Source organism: Phragmites australis, chromosome 6 (genome assembly GCF_958298935.1).
Source record: "Phragmites australis chromosome 6, lpPhrAust1.1, whole genome shotgun sequence".
In the NCBI taxonomy this organism is placed as follows: Eukaryota; Viridiplantae; Streptophyta; class Magnoliopsida; order Poales; family Poaceae; genus Phragmites; species Phragmites australis.
In genome coordinates this window covers 36,481,901-36,505,344 of record NC_084926.1, presented here as the reverse complement: position 1 = coordinate 36,505,344, position 23,444 = coordinate 36,481,901, and the positions used below count along the sequence as shown (strand labels likewise).

Here is a 23,444-nt window from a genome sequence, read left to right as displayed (position 1 = left end):
AATGCTAGGAATTCAACTCCATAAGATATCAATTGGGAAGAGGAGATCCAATTTAATCCGGGTAAAAGGAAAGAAATAACTACTTACCATCCTAATATCAGAGAAGTGGTAAGAACAAGGTATTTAGAAAATGGGTCTTGTCAACCTCGCACTCCTAATTTTTCATGGACTCGAATTGGGGAAAAAAATAGAAGGTTTAATCTTGAATGGTTTGATGAATTTCGAAGTTGGCTTGAGTATAGTGAGTCCACAGATAGAGCATATTGTTTTACTTTTCTTGATGAGAGACCACACTAAGAAGGAGGCCAAATATAAGTCTTTTGCTGTAAATGGTTGGAATAATTGGCCTAATAAAGATAGACTGAGGGATCATATAGGTGGTGTTGACAGCCCTCACAATATAGCATTGAAAAATTGTGATGTTTTGTTGCAAAGAGAACAACACATTGATGTTGCTATTAATATACAGAGTGAAACATCTAAGAATGCATATTTTGTTTGATTTAATGGCACAATTGATACCTCCAGATTGCTACTGAAGCAAGGATTACCTTTCCGGAGCCATGATGAGTCAAACAAAGCCTACAACAAAGGGAACTACAGGGAACTTTATGCTTGCTTAGCAGAGCAGAATGCAGCTTTAGGCAAGGCATTGACAATTGATATTGTAGATAATAGTCTTATGGTGTCTTCTGATATCCAAAAAGATATTATTAAATGTTTTGTAAATGAAATTTTACATTATATCATTGAAGACATTGGACATGATGTGTTTTGCTTGCTAGTTGATGAATCCAAAGATGTCTCTTGTAAAGAACAAATAGCAGTGGTCTTGAGATATATTGATAATTGTGGAGTTGTCAAAGAGAGCTTCGTTGGTCTCGTCCATGTGAAAGAGACAACTTATTGATTCTCTATTTGCAAAGTTTAAGTTGAGCTTGAAGCAAGTAAGAGGCCAAGGATACGATGGTGCTAGCAACATGTGAGGTGAGTTCAATGGTATTATGTGCATTGCTTCGCTCATCAACTTCAACTAGTAGTTGTAGCTGTTGTTAGAAAGCATATATGTATTGGCATTTTTTAGTATGATTTCTACCTTGTTGAATATGATGGATGGATCTTCAAAGAAAAGGGACATAGTTCGAGATTTCAATATTGAAGAAGTGCATAAAGCCTTAGGTTGTAGGTTGCTTAAAACTGGGACAAGATTAAATCAAGAGCAATGTCTTCAAAGATCCGAAGATACTCATTAAAGTTCTCACTATAAATCTCTTAAAAATAGGTTGACTTGTTCCCAACAATTGTCAAAGTGTTAGAATTTGTGGAGAAAGAAGATTGGGATGGGAAAAAATAGAGAATAAGCATGTGATCTTCAAGTGTACTTTCAATTTTTTGCATTTATCTTCTATTTGCATCTCATGTTGACTATTTTAATGATCACAAACACCGTGTTAATTGCATTGCAACAGAAAGATCAAGATATTGTGAATGCTATTAATTGTGTGAAAGCAACTAGAAACCATTTGGATGAACTTAGAAGAGATGGGTGGGAGAAAATCCTAGGTGAGGTGTATGCATTTTGTGACAAACATGATATTTCCAAATTGGACATGGGTGAGACATATATTAACCCAAAGAAGCCAAGTAAAAAATCTGAAATTACTAACAAGCATCATTTTGAAGTTGATTGCTTTAATGACGTTCTTGATTGGCTGCTTGATAGTCACTTCAACGAGACAACCTCTCAACTGCTTGTTTGTTCGGCTGCTTTCAATCTAAGAGATTCATTTCATGATTTCAATGTAGAGAGTTTGATAAGCTTAGCTAAATTATATCCCAATAATTTTGATGCTGGAGAATTGAGGGAACTTAACCATCTTCTTTCTCTTTACATTGCTGATGTGAGGGAAGATGATAGATTCTTCAACATACAAACTATTGCCGAGCTTTAAAAAAAATAGTAGAGACAAGAAAACACCTTTGCTATCCTTTAGTTTATCAGCCTTTTGAAGCTAGTACTTATATTGTCTATCGCCACTGCTATAGTTGAGAGATGCTTTTCAGTCATAAAATTGTAAAAACATATTTACACATTCGTATTGGTGATAAATACATGAGTAATAACCTCATTTGCTATGTAGAGAAACAAGAAGTGCAAAAAATTACAAATAATGTTGTGGTTCATCGCTTCAATACGTTAAAAGAACGTAAATACTAGAAGGTAATGCATTACTTTTATTTGCTCTTCTCAATTCAGTTTCTTATTAAAAAATGTTAAAATTCATATTTTTTACATATTTTATAGGTCATCGAGATTGAATGGTAGATTTTGCTAATGCCGATTATATTTTGTTCGCAATTTCAGCGTTATTTATCTTTATTATGCTATTTTAACAAATGTTATGTGATCCTTCATTTTTTAAGTATTTCTATAGTTACTTCTTTGTTAAATTTTGATTGGCATATGTATGTTGAAGTGTACACTCCCGTAGTTTGTGCTCTAGCTTCGCCCCTGCTGCAGCACCTCCAATCCTGTACTCCGGGTGACGCCTCCGCTGAGAGGACACAAGACGCAGATACTACGCGGCAGCCGCAACATCCGCAACGTCTGGGGCAATGGAGCCTGGAGGGCATTCTTCTTTCCTATAAAAGATTTGTCTCGATCGCCTAGAACTTGAACAATGTGTTGCAATCTTCAAGCTTCGTACCTAAATATTCCATTGTGTCCTTCTGGGCAGGACTGGTACTCACATTTTCGAAGCTATATGGCGAGACAAAAATTAGGAGCCCTACTAGAAATCTCGCGCGGCGTTGCGTAGCGCTCTTTCTTGTGCGAGCCCTGTTGTTTTGATCTTTGCATTGAGCACATAGTCATGATTGTGCATATACTTAAATACTGCTGGCATTAGATCTGAATATAGAGTTTTATCATAATAGATATTACACATTTATATAAGTTGCAGATATTACATATAAGTCTGGTAGCATACTTAAGAAGTTATGTAGCATATATTTTACACAATACAAATATATATTACATATATAAAGGTCCATAGTGTATATATTACACACAAAGCAGTTTGAGGAACATACGTGCTGCTTTAGTACTACCAGATACTAGTCTCAGGTTTAGAAATGACATAATGTGATCATGTGGGAGCTAAATGACAGATATTAATCGCAAGAGATGATGTTGGTTTCAGTTTTTGGCATCCATATATTAGACTAAACATTTGAATAAAAGAAGGTAAAATGATAGTGATTAGGACTAAATCACTCTAGAACCTCATATTTCCATGAAAAACAGCACTTATATTCAGTATTGTAAGCATGAAAAATTAATGGCAGAAATATGCTAAAGAAGATAGAATACAAATGCCATATATACAGATATGCATATACCTTTCTTAATTACTGCACATTAGGTATAATCTGAAAAGCATGTACTCTATATTCAAACTGTCCAATGGAAAGTTCAACTAATGTGTAACAAAATGGTTTTTTCCTAGAGTAACTTTTCGTATATTGAAAGGATCTGACAAAAGTGCCCCCGCGAGCGCGGTGGGAGATCCTATTAAAAATCAATTTCTTGAGTGAGGAGTATGGAGAAAAATCAATGAAGTGTCTTGTTACATAGAATAATATCAAGACATGAGAAAATTATACACACATAAACCAGTTTTTCAATGAAAAGCATTCCAATTCTTAACTCAATAAACGTAACCCCAAGCCAACAGCTCCCTGGTCAGTAAAGAATTGCTGCAATGGGAAATCACGTAACTGCAGTTAACAAGACAGACATTAACAATTTGAAGTGCTAAACAAATTCGACAATCTATTGTCTTTAAATCTTCCATGCATTGACTGTATATGTAATACTCTACAGAGTTTAACACTTTATTAATTTACTCAGGGATAGAAATTCTTGAGAAAACGCTGCGAGAGTTCAGAAGTATATCAAAGCCAATTAGTTTCCCATACTTTCTCCTAGCCAATTCCGATCTAAAAGGATAACTGTGGTTAGATATCACTGAGGCAAGAACAGTTCATGTCATAATTTTGCAAAAATGGATATGTGTAATGTAGGTTAAAGAACTAATCAGTGAGTATGAAAAAATGACATAAATCCCTACGTCACACCTTGCTGCTTATGTCTTCAGATGCTCTAGTTTGCCTAAAAAGCATCCCTAGATAGAATAGGATCATATTGCTAATATAGAGGCCCCTGCATGAATAAATGAGTTAAAATAATAAAACACAGTGTGTAGTTAGTATTTACTACTCCCTCCGTTTTTCAATAGTTGTCACTTTTGATCAAACATGTATACCAAGATATACTAAGGGTAGTATCAATTTTAAATAGGAAATGACAAAAATACTCTTAAAAACTAGCCTAAATATTCTAGAACCTATCGTAAATAGGTGGGTAAAAGATATTTTATAAAGGTAAAATTAGAAACTACGTCTTAAAAACGTGAAATGATAAGTATTTAAAAATAAATAAAATAGTAAAAAATGACAAGTATTGAAAAACGGAGGAAGTAAGAAAAGGGAAGTACAAAGTCACATTAAAGGTACCATACAAGGAACAGATCCAAACATTTAAGACTTCATCACTGATAAACAGTCCAAATCCAGCAGCCATGAGCAACCTAAAGTAGACCCACCTGAAAATTTTAAGTAACAGGCTTAGGTTCATGGCCACCGAATTGATCACATTTTTGTATTTGTTTGTATAACTTAACCCATGTGGTTTATGAGAGTTCTGCAATCCTCATTTAGCATTACAGCATTGATAAACTTCATATTTTTATGGGTAACTTAACCAATGTATGTTGCTTTGTCTGAATATCTTCAGATATGGAATAACCTGTTGCAGGTTCAGCTTAGAAGCTAACATATGCGACATTCTGAAATTTGAGAAGTGGCTTTGAATATTCTCATTAACAGAGCCTGTAACCAAAGGAGCAAATCATCAAACACCTTGGATGCAAGAGTCATCGTGAAGGACGACAAGGCCTACACCCTCGAGAGTCTCCCGGGTGATGAACAGGCCGAATCCCCAGCTGTTGCAGTACCTTTCGAAGCTGCTAGGCCGGTCGGAGCGCCGCGCGTGGCCGACGCTACCGTCGGGTTTGAGGAGCTCGAAGGTGAAGTTGGCGCGGACGGCGCAGAGCTGCGGCTTGTAGACCGTCTGCACGTAGAAGGCGACGTGCAGCGACTGGGGGCTGTAGTCGTCGGGGTAGAACCGGACGTACCACGTGCGGCCGTCGACGGTGAAGTACCGGGAGAGGATGGATTTGCCGACGCCGATGACCTTGGTCTGGCTGTACCGCCGGATCGTGAACTCGTGCGTGCCGGACACGTTCCACGCCGCGTTGTGCTCGTCGCGCGAGGGAGGAAGAAGGTAGGGGGTGGCCAGCAGCAGTGGCGGATCCAGCCGGGCAAAGCAGCTAGCAAGAACTTTAAGGAAGATTAAAAAAAATCTTAATTAAAATAATAATCAAGTGAAGCGAACAAATCTCAATAATTAAGCGAAGCTAACAAAATCCTTAATACCTTTGTATTTTATACGAGTAGTTGCAGGAGCAGGAGTGGCCGAGTGAGAATTACTGTTTCATTTTCTGCATCACGTCTATCACCAACTTCACTCTCCCTGTTACTTCGGATATCCAAAGATATTGGTTTGAAAAATCTCTTTATTATTGATGTCTTGATGATCTAATAATTGATATCCTACAAAGCACACAACACATACGGTAAGAAATCTCTTCATTCATGATTCATTCATTGCACAATGCAAATTGCATATTTTGCACTTGCACAAAGCAAAGAGTTCTCAATTGCTCATCATCAGTACTCAAATCCTGAATTTGAATGCCTCACACAGTCACACTCACAATTGGAATTAATCAAAAATTAATGTCCTGAATCAATCAATCAATCAATAATTGTCTCACACAGTCACACACACTCTAACACAGACAACTGAACTGGACAAGCAAAATCAGTTTGATAGCTAACCAGTTTAGTACCTTACCTCGAATGAATCTGTGGCTCGCGGCGGCAGCCAGTGCCGGAGTGCCCTGTGCAGCAGTGCCACTTCACAATCCAAGTCAATTTATAGTCTATGACCAAAGACTGAAAATATTATGCAAATCATCAGGTGCGACATATAAATGAAAGAAAATAAGTGTTGATGCATATATCTTCAAACCTGTAACAACCTAAAAGGTACTGAAACACGCAAGGGTATCCCATTTAGCAGTTTTAGAGAACTGATATCAAAAGGCTTAAGCAGTTGAGTTGGCTAGAAAAAGATGGCCAATATACTACTTCAAAATTGCGTGTTGTTGGTTTCGAGCAAAAAATACTGCATGCTATCCTAATGCTCCATTAATTCGAGACAATTTGTGAAAATAGACAAAGGAGATACCTTTCTGAGCGGGAGCAAGTTGAGAAGCCTCACGCAGTCACGCCGCCGAAAATTGATGAATCCTCTTGAAATCCATGAGGGGAAGGGGAGTCCGCCGTCGGGGAGCTCGGGCGGCCGCCCGGGCTCGCCCTAGCGGTGGATCCGCCCCTGGCCAGCAGGTGGGGGAGGAGGACCGTGAGGAGTTCGTCGGTCCTGCAGCGCAGATAGACGATCGAAGCGGCGCTCGACGGCCTTGGCCACAGAGCTCAATCTACGCGCTAGACTGCATCCGCGTCATCCGCCCCGGCTACATCCCCGCTGCCCCCTCCGGCACCTTCATCAACACTCGAGACGCAAATTGCTGCACCCCTGATGCCAGTCGCGGCGGATGCTTCATTAGCCCGGGCGCGAACCTGGCCGGAGGCGGCGGTGGCATCCCTGCCCCCGCTGCATGCTGCTTCTTCGGTGACCTGCACCCGTCGACGGTGATGACCACCAACGGCGGCCGACGTGTGAGGAGGGCACTGCCAGTGGATCCCGAGGCCTAGAGCTGTGGGAGGAGGGCGCAAGAGGCAGCGTGGAAGGAGTGAGGAGATAGAGAGGGGGGCGTCGGTGGGGGGCGGAGGAGGCGAGGGGAAGGACGACTGCGCGGCAGTCGTGGCAGCGTTGGGCGAGGAAGGGGGCGAGGCCACGGAGTATCAGGAAGTTTCCCCCCTCCAGAAGAGATCTGATTGTTCCTTCGGGATCGGATGGCCCGGGCGTACCAGCCAATCAAATGTGAGAGAACGCGACGGCGTCCAGTAATATAGAGATAGAGATATTTGAACGCGTAAGAAAATTTATGTCATTTCACCCATTATCTGTTCATCAAATACCCTTCAAGATCTTTTTTTTAGTTGGTAAAACAATTTCTGAGTTTCGCATGATTTTTTGTCATTTCATCCTCTAATCTAATGAACACCCACATATTTCTACATGCAGTTTAATATTATAGTACACTTGCGACAAGATTCAATATTTTCCTGCAGTTTTTTACCATTTGTTATTTCTCTCAAGTGACCGACAATTTTTCTAATATAAATTGTAATCCTTCCATACAGTTTCAGCAAATTACTAACAACATAATTCGCTACAAACTCATTATCCACAGATATGGTAGATAGTTGACCAAGTATACTATAAACCGTTGTCCAGTTGCAAAGAAATCATGGGAATAAACTGTTAGTCTTGTAGTGACTTCTACAAAATTACATATTTATAGTATTCTAAGTTTAAGGTAAGCATGCAATAAGTAGTTTTAGTGGGTGAAACAATTTCTGAATTTTTGCATGTTTTTATTGCCATTTCACGCACTTATCTAGTTGAACACCCGCTTAGTCTATATTCCTTTGCAAGTGTATCCTGTTGTAAATTTTAGAAATTTTAACATTGTGGGCCGACTCCCAGATAGCTGGTTAGGTCGGCCTTGCTTGCCTTTGTTTGGCCCTGGCCTTCGGTCATGCTGCAAAAAGCAGCAGCCAGCTCTAGGGTGGGAGCAGTGGGTGTACACGGGTGGATGAGGATGAGATTGCTTGGGGAAAGCTTAGCGGCGGCGACGGCGAAACAGTCAAGTCCGGATACCTCGCGTATGCGGTTCGGAGGCGGATTTGTCGGCCTCGACGTGCGGCGTGAGCCTCCCTTTTTATTGGCTTCCTTCTCTCCTCTGGTGGACACGTTTGTGAGTGGAGTTTTCTCACCTTTTCTCTGGTTCCTTTCCGGCTTGCACTGGGGAGATTGAGCCCTGTCTCGTGGGTGCTCGATCTGATTTCTTGGGGCCGGGAAGAGGAACTCGTTGGTGACCAGAGCTGCACAGCTGAAGCTAGACCACACGTGCCGTGGCAGTGTGGAGAGGCTTTGTATCTCCGATCTCCTTCACGCCGCCGGCAACGGCGAGTGCTAGGTTTTCTGGGACAGCGGCTTGCGAGCTGTGCCTAGCCTCACTTCTTTTCGATTTTGGTCGAATTTCGCTGTGAGTATTCTCCTCCCTTATCCCTCTGGACAGCATTCTGCTCTGTGATGATTATTGTGATATGGGGTTGGGCTATTAGTTAAGAACAATAGCATTAGGGTTGTGGTGCTCTGGATTTGTGAGCTGCTGATGGTGTTCTGATTATTGGCCGTAACTATACTGCTTCTGTTGTTCTGACCGTTGGCCGTAGCTATACAGAGATGGCAAGTTCTTGTCTTTACTAGATGTATATGGTGATGGCAAGCTTCTGTAGGTTTCATTACCTGTATGCTTTTGTTAGTTCTGTTGTGGCAAAATTCATTCGGTTGGAGGCCCTCTGTTACTTTGCAGCTCATTGTCCAGTGCTTTATTTTGATATAGTGTCCAAGCTTTATTTGCTAGTTGAGATCTTAGCAATAGCCCAATCACTGATGAAATCAATAGAACAATTAGGGGGCAAGACATTTAAGTCTTGGGGCCAATTATTATGCAAAAATCTGAGAGCAATATATTTCTTTTTATCTTTGTGCTGTCATTCTTTTGGAGTAATTGCTCATATGATTTATTCTGCAATTCGGCTATTTAAGGTACACATGTTGGATAATGTTGCTACTGTCCTTTTACAGTTGATCAGTTGCTTTGTCATGTGTATAGATAGCTCGAATTTCTGTTATTGTAATTGTGTTTATGGAATAATATTCATGCTCTATTTATCGCATATTATATGACAATCCAGAAAACCTAGTATTGCTTCGGATATGGCTAGTTCTGGCTCCTCTGCCCTACCACCGTCGTCCTCGGACGCGATTAAACCTGAGATCTTCGATGGAACCAGCTTTAAGCGCTGGCAGGCCCAGATGAGGCTATGGTTGATGGAGCTTGGATTATTCTGGGTCCTCACCGAAGAGCCACCCGCCCCTCAGGGGGAAGCCGTGCTAGACAAGGTCGAAAGAACGCGTCTCGACGCGTTAAGGGCTCGTTGGGAGAAGGCAAATGCCTCAGCCTTAGCACGTCTCTTGGCCGTCCTGTCGAACAGGCTCTTCGACGTCTACGTGGGGTTCGGGGAAGCACGGAAGGTGTGGACGGAGCTGAATGATAAGTATGCTGAAAGCGACAATGGCAACGAGTCCTTCATGGTGGCAAGCTACCTGAACTTTTGTATGGGAGATGGCAGGTCAGTCATGGAACAAATCCATGAGTTACAGCTGATCGTGCGTGACTTAGACTAGTATGGTTGTGTCCTCTCGGAGAACTTTCAGGTTAATGTCATTCTGGTCAAGATGCCTACTTCTTGGCGTGACTTTGTCACTGCACGTCGGCACTTAAAGTAGCGATTGACTCTTAATAAGCTCATTGCTGCCATAAATGTCGAGGAGAAGTCTAAGGCAGGCTATGGTGGGGTGAAGGCGGTCGCTCAAGCTAACCTTGTCTAGCACAAGAACCATCCTGGGAAGAATGTGAAGAAAGAGAAGACCAAGCCTAGTTTTTTGGGACCGAAGGCTAATGCTATGAAGAAGAAGAAGAAGCTCGAAATTGTCTGCTACGTCTGCGGCGGGTTGGATCACAAAGCCAACAGATGCAGCGACCGTAAGGGCAAGGGGCCGACACCTGACCAGCAGAAGGCAGCCAAAGCCCAAGTGCATGTGGCGGTTGCAACGGCCGATAATACCAGCAAAGGTGACTCCACTAGTGGGTATGTACCTGAGGCCTTTATGGCAAATTCACTAGTAAGTTGGTGGGTTGATGCAGGTGCTAGAAGGCATATTTGTGCTGATCAGACATGTTTTACTTCTCTCCAGGGCGCAAATGGTGGATCCGTACTGGTGGGGAACGAGGTCTCAGAAGTAGTGCGTGGAGTAGGACAAGTGAGCCTGAAGCTGACTTCCGGCAAGACTCTTGTCCTGAAGGACGTGTTGTTTGTGCCTGCCATGACCCGCAATCTACTCAGTGGATCGATGCTGTGCTGGCAAGGAATAAAATTAGTCTTCGAGTCAAATAAAGTAGTGATGACCAGGTGTGGGTCGTTTGTAGGAAAAGGCTATGATTACGGAGGCATGTTCCGCATTTCTATTCTTGATAGTTCTGCAAATATTTTCTATTCTTCATATTCCAATAAGAATATTGATATATGACATTCTCGCTTGTGTCATGTTAATAATGAAGCAATTGTGCGTTTGAGCAAGATGGATCTTATTCCTTCATATAACTATGACAAGATCCATAAGTGCAAGGTGTGCGTGCAAGCTAAGCAGCCCTGCAAACTGTTTCACACGGTTGAGGGGAGAAACACCTCGCCACTTGAGCTAATCCATTCTGATCTGTGTGAGATAAATGGAATATTAACTAAGGGTGGTAAGAGATACTTTTTTACTCTTATAGATGATGCTACTAGGTTTTGCTATATCTATTTGCTTAGAACAAAGGATGAAGCATTAGAATACTTCAAGATCTATAAGGCCGAGGTGGAAAACCAACTGGGTTAGACAATTAAGAGACTGAGGTCTGACAGAGATGGGGAATATATTCCTTGGGATTTCTTTGAGTTCTGTGAGAAAAGTGGTATAATCCATGAATTCACGTCACCATACTCACCACAGGCCAACGGAGTAGCCGAGAGAAAGAACCAAACAATTTGTGACTTGATTAACGCCTTGTTACAAAGTTCTGGTATGGCTAACTCATGGTGGGGTGAGGCTGTTCTCACAGTTAACTATGTCCTGAACAGGGTCGCTCCTCGAAATTGTGAGGTAACCCCTTATGAAGGATGGAAGGGGAGGGAACCAAATATGTCCTTTCTTCGCTCTTGGGGCTGTTTAGCTAAAGTACATGTTCCCCTACCGAAGAAAAGGAAATTAGGACTAAAGACTGTCGACCGTGTCTTCCTAGGGTATGCACACTAGAGTACGGCCTATAGATTCCTAGTGATCTATTCTGAGGTCTCAGACATTGCCGTTAACTCGATAATGGAGTCTCGGGATGCGACATTCTTTGAGCACATCTTTCCTATACGAGCGAAGGAGACTGTTTCCCATGATCTTTTAGTTGATGATCATGCCCCTCAGAGTGTTTATGACACGGTTCCTGAATCGGAACTTAGGAGGAACAAGAGGCAAAGAACTGAAAAATCATTGGGAGATGACTTTGTCACCTATGTCGTGGATGATGAACCACGAAACCTTTCAGAGGCATACGCTTCTCCAGAAGCGGAGTTCTGGAAGGAAGCTGTCCGTAGTGAGATGGATTCGATCATCACTAATGGAACCTGGGAGTTAGCAGACCTCCCAGTTGGCTGCAAGCCGGTCGGCTGGAAATGGATCTTCAAAAGAAAGCGCAGACCCGATGGTACTATAGAAAAGTACAAGGCCCGTCTAGTGGCTAAGGGTTTTACGCAAAAGGAAGTAGAGGACTACTTCAATACTTATTCTCCTGTGGCCAGATTACCCACTATCAGTGTGCTCTTAGCACTGGCAGCTTCGCATAATCTCCTTGTGCATCAGATGGATGTCAAGACCGCTTTCCTTAATGGAGAGCTGGATGAGGAGATTTATATGCAGCAGCCAGATAGATTTGTGATAACAAGACAGTAGTGTAAAGTATGCAGGCTAATCAAGTCCCTGTATGGTCTCAAACAGGACCCTAAGCAATGGCATGAAAAGTTTGATACTACACTAACTTCGGTCGGATTCTATGTTAATGAAGCCGATAAGTGCGTGTATTATCGCTATGGTGGGGGACGAGGTGTCATTCTATGTTTATACGTAGATGATATATTGCTGTTTGGGACGAACCTGGAGATGATTAACCAGACTAAGTCTTTTCTATCTCAAAACTTCGGTATGAAGGACCTGGGAGAAGCTGATGTAATTTTAAACATCAAGCTCCTAAAGGGCGAGAATGGGATAACACTTAGTCAATCCCATTATGTGGACAAGGTGCTTACATGTTTTGGTATGATAGACTGTAAGCCTGTAGCCACACCCTATGATCCAAATGCTAAGCTGAAGAAGAATGTAGGTCATGGAAAAGACCAGTTAAAGTATTCACAGGTGATAAGTTCCCTCATGTACTTGGCCAGTGCAACTAGGCCTGACATCTCATATGCAGTATGTAGGTTGAGTCGTTATACGTCTAATCCAGGAGATGATCATTGGATAGCACTGGAGAGGATACTCAAGTATTTGAAGGGGACAAAGAACCTTGCGATTCACTATTCTGGCCATCCTGCAGTCATAAAGGGATTCAGTGATTCCAACTAGATCAGTGACTCGGATGATATGAAAGCTACGAGTGGATATGTTTTCACTCTAGCAGGCGGAGCAGTGTCTTGGAGGTCATCTAAGAAGACCATCCTTACTCGCTCCACGATGGAGGCTGAGCTAGTGGTGCTAGACTCAGCAGCCGTAGAGGCAGAATGGATTAGAGAACTCCTTTCTGACATGCCGATATTGGATAAGCCAATTCTGGCTGTTTTCACCTACTGCGATAACCAAACCGTTCTGGTTAAGGTGAAGAGTAGGAAGGACAATATGAAGTCTTCGAAGCATATAAAACGGCGACTCAAGTCGCTCAGGTATGCACTAGAGATGGGTATAATCGCTGTGGATTATATTCAGTTTGAAAGGAACCTTGCGGACCCTTTCACCAAAGGAATGGCTAGAACTGTCATTCAGGCAGCATCGAGAGGAATAGGATTACTACCCACTGAAAAGATTCATGTCGGTAGTAACCTATCCTAGAATATCGGAGATCCCGTGAACTAGGCTCTAGGAAAACAAGCTGTGTGTATACAAGAGCAAATTGATCCCATTTGCTGCCTTGCTATTCTGTAGGAGAGGTTGAGCTTTATGCTCTTAATGAATTCAGTGTCGTATGGCAATAGATGTCGTCCTACAGGACATCTAGGAGAATTCACCTATATGAGTGTGATTGTGTAGTCACAATTATAGAGAAGATGGGTACTTCTCTGTGGCACTCATGAATTAGATACCTAGATATGACCATAAAGTCCAACCCGAGAGCTAAAAGCTTGGCAGCCTAGTATAGAGTGTTATATGGATGGAAGCTCTTACACCAAGATAGAGGATCAAGGTGTAATCCTCCTCTGTCTGTTCGAGCCAAAGTCTATATGACCAGGTATTGTGTTCAAACTCGAAAGGTACACTTTACTCAAATCCTGTATATAAAAGCGGATATCTCCAACATTAAAATTTGGTGGGGAATGTTGTAAATTGCAGAAATTTTAACATTGTGGGCCGACTCCCAGATAGCTGGTTGGGCCGGCCTTGCTTGCCTTTGTTTGGCCCTGGCCTTCAGTCGTGTTGCAAAAAGCAGAAGCCAGCTCTAGGGTGGGAGCAACGGGTGTACACGGGTGGATGAGGACGAGATTGCCTGGGGAAAGCTCAGCAGCAGTGGCGGCGAAACGGCCAAGTCCGGATACCTTGCGTATGCGGTTCGGAGGGGATTTGTTGGCCTCGACGTGCGGCGTGAGCCTCCCTTTTTATTGGCTTCCTCCTCTCCTTTGGTGGACACGTTTTTGAGTGGAGTTTTCTCACCTTTTCCCTGGTTCCTTTCCGGCTTGCACTGGGGAGATTGAGCCCTGTCTCTTGGGTGCTCGATCTGATTTCTTGGGGCCGGGAAGAGGAACTCGTTGGTGACCGGAGCTGCACAGCTGAAGCTCGACCACACGTGCCATGGCAGTGTGGAGAGGCTTTGTATCTCCGATCTCCTTCACACCCCCGTTAACGGCGGGTGCTATGTTTTCTGGGACAGCGGCTTACGAGCCGTGCCTAGCCTCACTTCTTTTCGATTTTGGTCGAATTTCGCTGTGAGTATTCTCCTCCCTTATCCCTCTGGACAGCATTCTGCTCTGTGATGATTATTGTGATATGAGGTTGGGCTATTAGTTAAGAACAATAGCATTAGGGTTGTGGTGCTCTGGATTTGTGAGCTGCTGATGGTGTTCTGATTATTGGCCGTAACTATACTGCTTCTGTTGTTCTGACCATTGGCCGTAGCTATACAGAGATGGCAAGTTCTTGTCTTTACTGGATGTATATGGTGATGGCAAGCTTCTGTAGGTTTCATTACCTGTATGCTTTTGTTAGTTCTGTTGTGGCAAAATTCATTCGGTTGGAGGCCCTCTGTTACTTTGCAGCTCATTGTCCAGTGCTTTATTTTGATATAGTGTCCAAGCTTTATTTGCTAGTTGAGATCTTAGCAATAGCCCAATCACTGATGAAATCAATAGAACAATTAGGGGGCAAGACATTTAAGTCTTGGAGCCAATTATTATGCAAAAATTTGAGAGCAATATATTTCTTTTTATCTTTGTGCTGTCATTCTTTTGGAGTAATTGCTCATATGATTTGTTTTTCAATTCGGCTATTTAAGGTACACATGTTGGATAATGTTGCTACTGTCCTTTTACAGTTGATCAGTTGCTTTGTCATGTGTATAGGTAGCTCGAATTTCTGTTATTGTAATTGTGTTTATGGAATAATATTTATGCTCTATTTATCGCATATTATATGACATATCCAGGTGTAAGATCTATCTCTACACAGACATTCTGGATAATAGATATATCTCTACAACTAATATCCAGAAAATGTTAAAAGGAATATTAGTTGTATTGATAATTTTTTTTGAAATAATCCAAAATGTATAAAAAATATCTAGAGATAAAAAAATATGAAACCAATTTTGTTAGGTTTGTATTACTGTCGTCTACATGTTAAAATTGTGCGCATACATGAAATTGCTATTGTTTTTTCTATAATTAAGTGAATGTGTTAAATATTGATAAATTCATAACTAAATCTTGATATGACCAAAATAGGTGAACCCAATATTGTTAGTCTTCTTTTGTCATTCTCTGTGCAGAAAAAATATAGTTCAATCATGAAAAATTTCAGAAAATGCCAAAAGGAATATTAGTTGTATTGATAAATCGACTAAAATAATCTAAAATGCATAGAAAAATATCTGGAGCTTAAAAAAACATGAAACCAATTTTGTTGAGTTTATATTACTGTCATCTGCATGTTAAAATTTTGTGCATGAATGAAAATGTTACTATTTTCCCTATAGTTAAGTGAATGTGTTAAATATTAATAAATTCATAACTAAATCCTGAAATGTCCAAAATTGTTGAACTCAATTTTGTTAGTCTTTTTTGTCATGCTCTATTAAAAAAAATATATAGTTCAATCATGAAATGCACGACGGGCGCGGTGTAGCGCACCTTCCGTCCTAGTATGTTTCTCCTAATTTCAGTGGGAAAATATTAATATGGGCATGGGCATCAGATCGTAAACTAAGATTGCATAAAAATGACCAAGCTTCGACACTTCCCAGCAAGCTAAAGGATGTCTACAGTGCACACATTTCTTGTTTAAATCCAGAAACAAAGGAGCAAATGAAACACAAACTCTTAATTGAATACTTAGAATACCTTTATGCTAATCCCTCCTAGAGTCTTGCAGTCCACAATTTCTCAGTTCTCTAATCCTCGTGCCTGGCGTCTTTCTGCTGGTCCACCAATGCTTAGTAGTCCCAAATCATCAGCTACAAGAGAGGAACCCTACAGGTCAGCAATGTAGAATGAGCATCAGAAAAGCAAAAAGATAAAGAAAAGAAAAGAAAGGAGCTTGCACGAATGGGGATTTAATCAGGAGCCAAAAAATAAGAAAAGAAAGGAACTTGCACGAGTGGGGACCATAAAAGAAGCTTTCATACAGGAAATCAACCAAATCAAATGGAATAGTAATCTTGAGGAAGAAGAAAGGGGAGTAACAGAACCAGGAACCACCTTGGTTGCATACCATTTCAGTTGCGCCACCGCACTAAACCCTAGCTCCATGTAGTCATATATTTGGCTGAGCTACCAGAGGACGACAGTTGGTAGGGATATTTTGAGAATGACAGACAGGCTTGGCAACGCCGGGGCAGCGCTGGGACTCCTCGCCGTTGTTCTGCTCGTGGCAAGGTCGGAAAGTACAAACTGAGGTGAGGAATTTTGGATTCCGGAGGCGGGAGAGGCTTTGGGGAGAAGCATGATGCAGTCTCAAAGCAAAATGTATACCGAGCCGATAGGTCCTATATCCTGCAGATGATATTCAAAGAAAATTTATAATTTTTTCATATAATCTTAGATGGAGATGGTTTTTCTATAAAAATTGTGCCGCTCGATAGGATTTACAACTTTTTAGTTGAACATTTTTTCATTTGAATCAGTTAAATACCTAAAAGGTGGTTATAAATTTCACATCTGAAAAACTAGATCTGGAACTTCTAACTACTTTTTAGATATCTAAACAGATTGAAATAGAAAAGTATTTAACTACGAAGTTGTAGATCTCGTCGATAGCTACAATTTTTATGTAAAGATATCTCCATCTAAAATTATATAAAAAAGTTATGATTTTTTTAATATCATCTACGTGACATAGGACCTGTCGGCACATGCCGACAGGTAACTGTTTCTGCAAATATTGGATTTTAACTATTATTTTTACAATTTTCTAACAAAATAATATTTTTTTAAAAAAATCCAGATTGACGACTATTTTCACCAAAGTCTAATTACTAACTGCAGTGAAGTACTAGAAGTTGAGAAATTCTATTGCTACTGTAACACCCCGGGGACCAAAACAAGCTCGGAAGGTCACTTAGACCAACCTACAAATCTGCCGAAAACTAAGGGAAAATTTCGGCAGTACCTCTCCTGAAAGTGGAGGTATACAGGCAACAACAAACCAGATAGAACAGATATAGAATATCACACTAGCAAAAAATAAGATCCTAGCAAACGAGGTACAAACCTCGACCAAACCACTGAACCACAATCAAACTCACTATATATACATTACAGGGCAAAAGACAATATCTTACAGGGCATCAATTTTAGCCCAAAAAAAAGGGAACACGCAGGCGACGTGTAGCTACCCATCCCGTAAGCGTTTGACACCTCAAAAGGAACCTGGAAAGAAAGCACGGGTGAGATTCAAAAATCTCAGCAAGTGAAAGGTACTTTAACAAAAAGCTATTTAGCCACAGTTGAATGTGCTAACAATTCTAAATAGAAACTAGTAATGAAACAGACCGCCAACACTAGGAGAAACAATTATGACTAAGCAAGTCCAACGATAACATTAAACATTTTAACATTCGGTTGGTATAAGCCTTCAGAGCCGCGTATATATCTATATACAAGCTAACTAAAGGAAATAAGATTTGATGCGAATGATTCATTGAATTTCATAAGAAGACATAACCATGCACATGACATACTCTCCTCACCCTTACCCCTCCTCGGGTAACGTAAGGGTGTGCACCGTATCCCTCCTCGGGTGACATACGGTACTGTACCGGTATGGTCGCGGCCAGAAGAGGACGACAAATTTCTAATGCATGAAATGTATATGTATGACATGCTTCAAGCATAACCAACATAACTCCCGGAAAATGCTTGAGACTTAAAAAACATTGCATAAAACAATAATGAACAAACTGTATAATGGCATATCGTACTTACTGCACTTCATAAATCAATCATCGAGTAAACTTCTGGAAAAGTAAACAACATAGTAACCAGCTCATAATCGGTTATTCAGTCAGATGAATGTATTGTAATTAAAGAATGTAGGCAACCCAATAATAGGTTAAAGCGTAGTCATACAATACATTCACTTGCCTTTACCGACGATGAAGCCGGGCGCTAGTCGTGATGTGAGGTCACACCACCTGAACAAACACACCATTAGCACAACGACGCCGCAACGACGAAATAAAAGAGGATGCACGCTAATACGCCAAAACCTAGCGTTCGACAACCGAAGGCTTCAAAGACATTTACCAACTAGCTTGCTAGACGCCGAGTAAGACCCCCCCCCCCCCCTCTAGCTTAGACAAAGAGCGAAGAATAAGCTACAACGTATAGCTAAACCTCGGCGGACACCGACTCCAAATAGCCAAAAGCACCTAACCCAATTACCGAAAAAGAATAATGTCCACGCCATCGGTACACCTATATTTCGGAAAACTAAACAGAAAACTGTATCACATGAAATGATACACTATTTCCAATTCAGAGTTGAACCAAAGTTCTCACTAATTAGACTTCGCTCCGATGAACGAAAAGAATACTTCGACTCAGATGTCGTATATTCGAATTAATAATGATTATCGAAACGAATCAAACTATTGATCAAATGAAATGATACGACACGAATTGCTTGATTTGATTTAATCTAACCACAAACGTCCAGAAATTACCGAAAAATCTCCTTCGAAAGATTGACGACGAATCCGACGAAATTATGAAATTTCCAATTTTTCCCTCTCTTTTTTTCTCTCTTTTTTTTCTTCCCCCTTTTTTTTTTTCCTTTTCTCCTTCTTTTTTTTCTCTTCTCTTTTCTTTTCTCTTTCTTCCTTTCTTCCTTTCTTCTTCCTGGCTCCTTTGCTCGGCGCTGGCTACTACTTGCTCGGTCGGCTGTTGCCAGCGGGCTTGGACAGGACAGAGAGAGAGAGAGTGCGGCAGCCGGCGGCGGCGCACGGCGGCCGGTGGTAGGACGACGACGGCGCGCGGCGGCGACGCACGCATGCAGCAGCGGCGCGGCCGGCACAGGCGCGCGGCGTGCGCGCAGTAGGCGCGGCGGCGGCGTAGCATGGCAGCGCATGCAGTGGCGCGGCGCACGGCACGGCGGCGGCGGGAGCTTAGCGACGAGCACGGGCGCGTGACACAAAGAGAGAGAGAGAGAGATGCGCGCGAGAGAGAAAAGCGTGAGCGCTGAAGAGTCTGGATGGATCGGGTTAAGGACCGATCCATCCAGTACTTATCCTCTTTTTTTATTTTTATTTTTCAAAACAACGAACGGTCTAAATTTATTGGACTCGCTACGGGTATCAAAGTGCCTGGAACGGACATATGAATAGCAAAATGGGTTCGTCTCGACGAGATGAACGCAACCACGGTCTCCGATCGCCCATACGAGCAACGGATCAAAAAGTCAATATTTGTTCAACTCTTTCTCTTTCTTTTTTCTAAAAAAAATCAGTATTACATTCTCCCCCCCCCCCTAAAGGAATTCGTCCCCGAATTCTGCCGCTTCCATGGTAACTAAGGAATGGAGGTAAAATATTTCAAAACTTATGACTCACCAGTCTCAAAGAGCTTAGGATACTCCTTGCGCATTTGTTCTTCAAGTTCCCAAGTTGCTTCTCGTTCTGTTTGATTTGTCCAAAGGACTCTCACAAACTTGATAGTCCTCCTCCTCATAACTCGCTCTAAGGAATCCAGAATACGTATCGGGTGGCACTTTACAGTCAGGTCTCTCTCTATTGTGATTGATTCAACATCAATTTTATACTCAGGGTCTCTCAGATATTTTCTTAGCATAGAAACATGGAAGACATTATGTACTCCACTCATTGAGTCTGGTAATTCAAGACGATACGCCAAACTGCCTACTCGGGCTGTGATTAGAAATGGACCAATATATCTCGAGTTAAGCTTCCCAGAGATACCAAAACGTACAACACTTTTGGTTGGCGACACTCTGAGAAGAACATAGTCACCAACTGAAAATTCTAGGTCTCGTCTCCGGACATCTGCATAGCTCTTCTGTCGACTTTGAGCAGCCAACAGGTTCTGACATATTTGGTGCACCTTTTCTGATGTTTGCTGAACCATATCCGGACCAAGAAGTGATCTCTCTCCAATAGAATCCCAACACAAAGGGGAAACACACCTTCGGCCATACAAGGCCTCAAAAGGAGCCATCCGAATACTTGCTTGATAGCTATTATTATAAGCAAACTCTGCTAAAACTGGGATACAAATTTGGAATCCCGATCTGAAATGATCGATTTTGGCACACCTTGCAACCTCACTATTTCCCTGATATACAAGGGAGCCAACTCATGTGCCGAACTGGTTGTCTTCATTGGAATGAAAAGTGCGGATTTGGTAAGCCTACCCACGACAACCCAAAAAAGCATCTCTGCCTCGAGGTGAACGAGACAGCCCAACAACAAAGTCTATAGTGATATGTTCCCATTTCCATTCTGGAATTTCTAAGGATTGCATTAATCCTGCAGGTCTTTTATGCTTAGCCTTTACTTGTTGGCAGACACCACAAGCTGCAACATACTTAGCAATATCCACTTCCATCCTTTTCCACCAAAATTTTTGTTTTAGGTCTCGATACATTTTGGTTCCACCCAGATGGATTGTATAAGGAGTCTAGTGGGCCTCTCTCTCAAGATATTCATTTTCACATCTGCCTTTTGTGGTACACAAAGACGTCCTCTGAAGCGTATTGCGCCATTCTCATCAATGGTAAATTCCTTTGAATTTTTTCATCGAAGTCCTCTTTCGAACTTCTAAAAGAAGACGATCATATTGTTGAGCTTCACGTACACGCTCAGGTACAGCAGATTGAATGATCATTTGAGTTTCTTTCTGCACAGTGCCAGCAAAGCAAAAAGGTATCCCCATCCGATCCAAGTCCGAATGTAAAGACATTATTGCTTTAGGTACACCTGTTCTGCTAAGGCGTCAGCTACCACATTTGCCTTTCCGGGATAATACTGAATTGTCAGATCATAGTCTTTGATTAATTCTAACCATCTTCGTTGTCTCAAATTCAGATCTCTTTGAGTGAAAATATACTCGAGACTCTTATGATCAATGAAAATATCACATGACTCACCATACAGGTAATGCCTCCAACTCTTCAAGGCAAAAACCACTGCAGCCAATTCTAAGTTATAAGTGGAATAATTCTGTTCATGAGTTTTCAATTGTCTGGAAGCATATGCAATTACCCGACCTTCTTGCATAAGCACCCAGCCAAGTCCAATCCGAAAAGCATCAGTGTAAACTGTGAAACGCTTACCACTCTCGGGCAAAGCTAAAATAGGAGCGTTCACCAACTTATTCTTTAATGTTTGTAAACTGACCTCACATTCATCAGTCCATACAAATGGAACACACTTCTCGGTAAGTCTAATCATAGGTTTTGCAATAAAATAAAAACCTTGTATAAAATGTCGGTAACGGCCAGCGAATCCAAGAAAACTCCGAATCTCTGTTACATTGGATGGACTTTACCATTTCGTTGCCTTCTCACTCTTAGAAGGGAAAATGAATCCAAGAATACACAACATTTCTACTAATACTATACCAGCCAATTATGAGATACTCTCTTCGACTAGTTCTAAACAAGGCATTAGTTGCCCAGAAACATCCTTTTTGGTGGATGCAATCACACCAAAAATATTATTTGGCTAACTCCACAAACTCGGGTCGAAACCCCCAATAGGAATATAAACCTCTAGTTGGTCATTCTCATCCCGATATATCACCAAGTCTAGAAGGGGTGATCAGGAGATTACAACCACTTGCCTAATTCAATCCTTCCAAAACATCTAACGACTTGTCCTTCATGGTACAGGTTTAGACTTGCACTTTCCATCTTGAATACCAAAACACTTCCATCCAGAGGCAGTTGCACCAATAGGTAAGCTGTGTTGACCGGTACATTCAGAAACATGCCAAACTGGCATACTAAAGAACTTCACATCTTGCTCACATTCCTAGGACAGTCATACTATTGGTAACCACGCCACAACTTCTTCAAAGTAAAATTGCATACAAAACACATCCTCCTCAAAAGTTGCAAAGACATCGGTTAATCTAACCGACAGGATGATCACTGCGGAAGGCTCATGGAGAGGGTTGAAAATATGACTTCTGCAAACTCAACCCTGTTAATCCAACTCCAATTTAATTATTTTGCGAATTTAGTTTAGCAAGCACCATTTGCAACACCAGTTTACCGTCAACGGATTGAGCGTTAGCATACAATGCTTCTTTCCGAGTCCTTAAAAGGCATACCCTCTCCTAAACAGCAACAAAACTACAAAGATACACCCTAATGGTTCATCCTCTTTCACAACACTCCTTTAAACAGGGGAGCAACCCTTAGCTCCCAAACATAACTCTAATCTCAGCACTTAAATTCCGGAATGAACCCCACTCTTCCCTTGAACCAGGGTTTGGATAGACTTACTCCCAATAGAGACAAACTTCTAGCATGTAAACCTACTCAGGCATCTCTCAATCAAATCTCCATTCTTAGAGAGAACTGGGTCACCAACAAAAATCCAAAACTTTCAAGTCAGAAGCTAGTCAATTACTTCTTTAACTTCATTCACTCCACAAGAGCCAACAAAAAACAAAGTTCTATGATGTATCACATTAAAAATCTGTCAATAAAACACCATGATAAGCCCTAACGACACCTTTGGTTATTAGGTCAGGAAAAGTTCTGGCGACCTTAAGTTTCAACATTCACTTCAACGAGCAAAACTCACTAGGTTCAATTGATAATGCTCCCATGGTGACAAACCAACTTAGCATCCTATCATGATGTTATAGGTCATAGACTATTCAGCAAACCCTTGGCAACGCCAATGCTCCTACAACCCAAGTATATTCTTGGCTTCAAGCTTCAAAGCAAATGACAGGTTTAGCTAAGCGATATCAGAAACATAACACGATTCAACCAAAATCTCTACCTCAGCCCTGCAAGAGCCAACCTTAGGTATTCTAATCGTGAAACCTCACAAAACAGGTTTGAAACAACTGATGCCTCCTTAAGGAAGGTGTCGCTCCATTAGCATCACTTCGATACAAATCAGTTGTTTCAACGCAATCGATATCTCCACCTCCCATAGCCAGTGGACTATTCCACAAAGGCTAACTTAACCAAAATAACTACCTCAAATAATCATTTCAAAACATGCATAGATATTCCAACCACAAAAGATTATTCTCAGATATTAAAGAAACTGACACATAAGATATGTAAATATTTCAACTTAAACACGAGGTGTTAACTAACCCTCAAAACATCAACAACTAGGGTACAAGTCTAGCAAAAGATTAGAAAAACTCCCAGAACCCTATTAGGATCTCACTATCAACACATCTTCACACAATCGGCAAAAGATCGCCCTGACTCCATGGGGAAAAAA

The 23,444-nt window shown here is 41.5% G+C and overlaps 1 long non-coding RNA gene across 1 annotated transcript; it reads right to left on the bottom strand.

Moving 5' to 3' along the window:
• Positions 1 to 3,536: 3,536 nt before the first annotated feature.
• LOC133920617 (uncharacterized) lies at positions 3,537 to 5,437 on the bottom strand. The gene is made up of 2 exons (XR_009910147.1): positions 4,584 to 5,437; positions 3,537 to 4,225 (listed from the first exon to the last, which is right to left on the bottom strand). It is a non-coding gene; the product is annotated as an uncharacterized LOC133920617 (long non-coding RNA).
• Between the last annotated feature and the right edge of the window lie 18,007 nt (positions 5,438 to 23,444).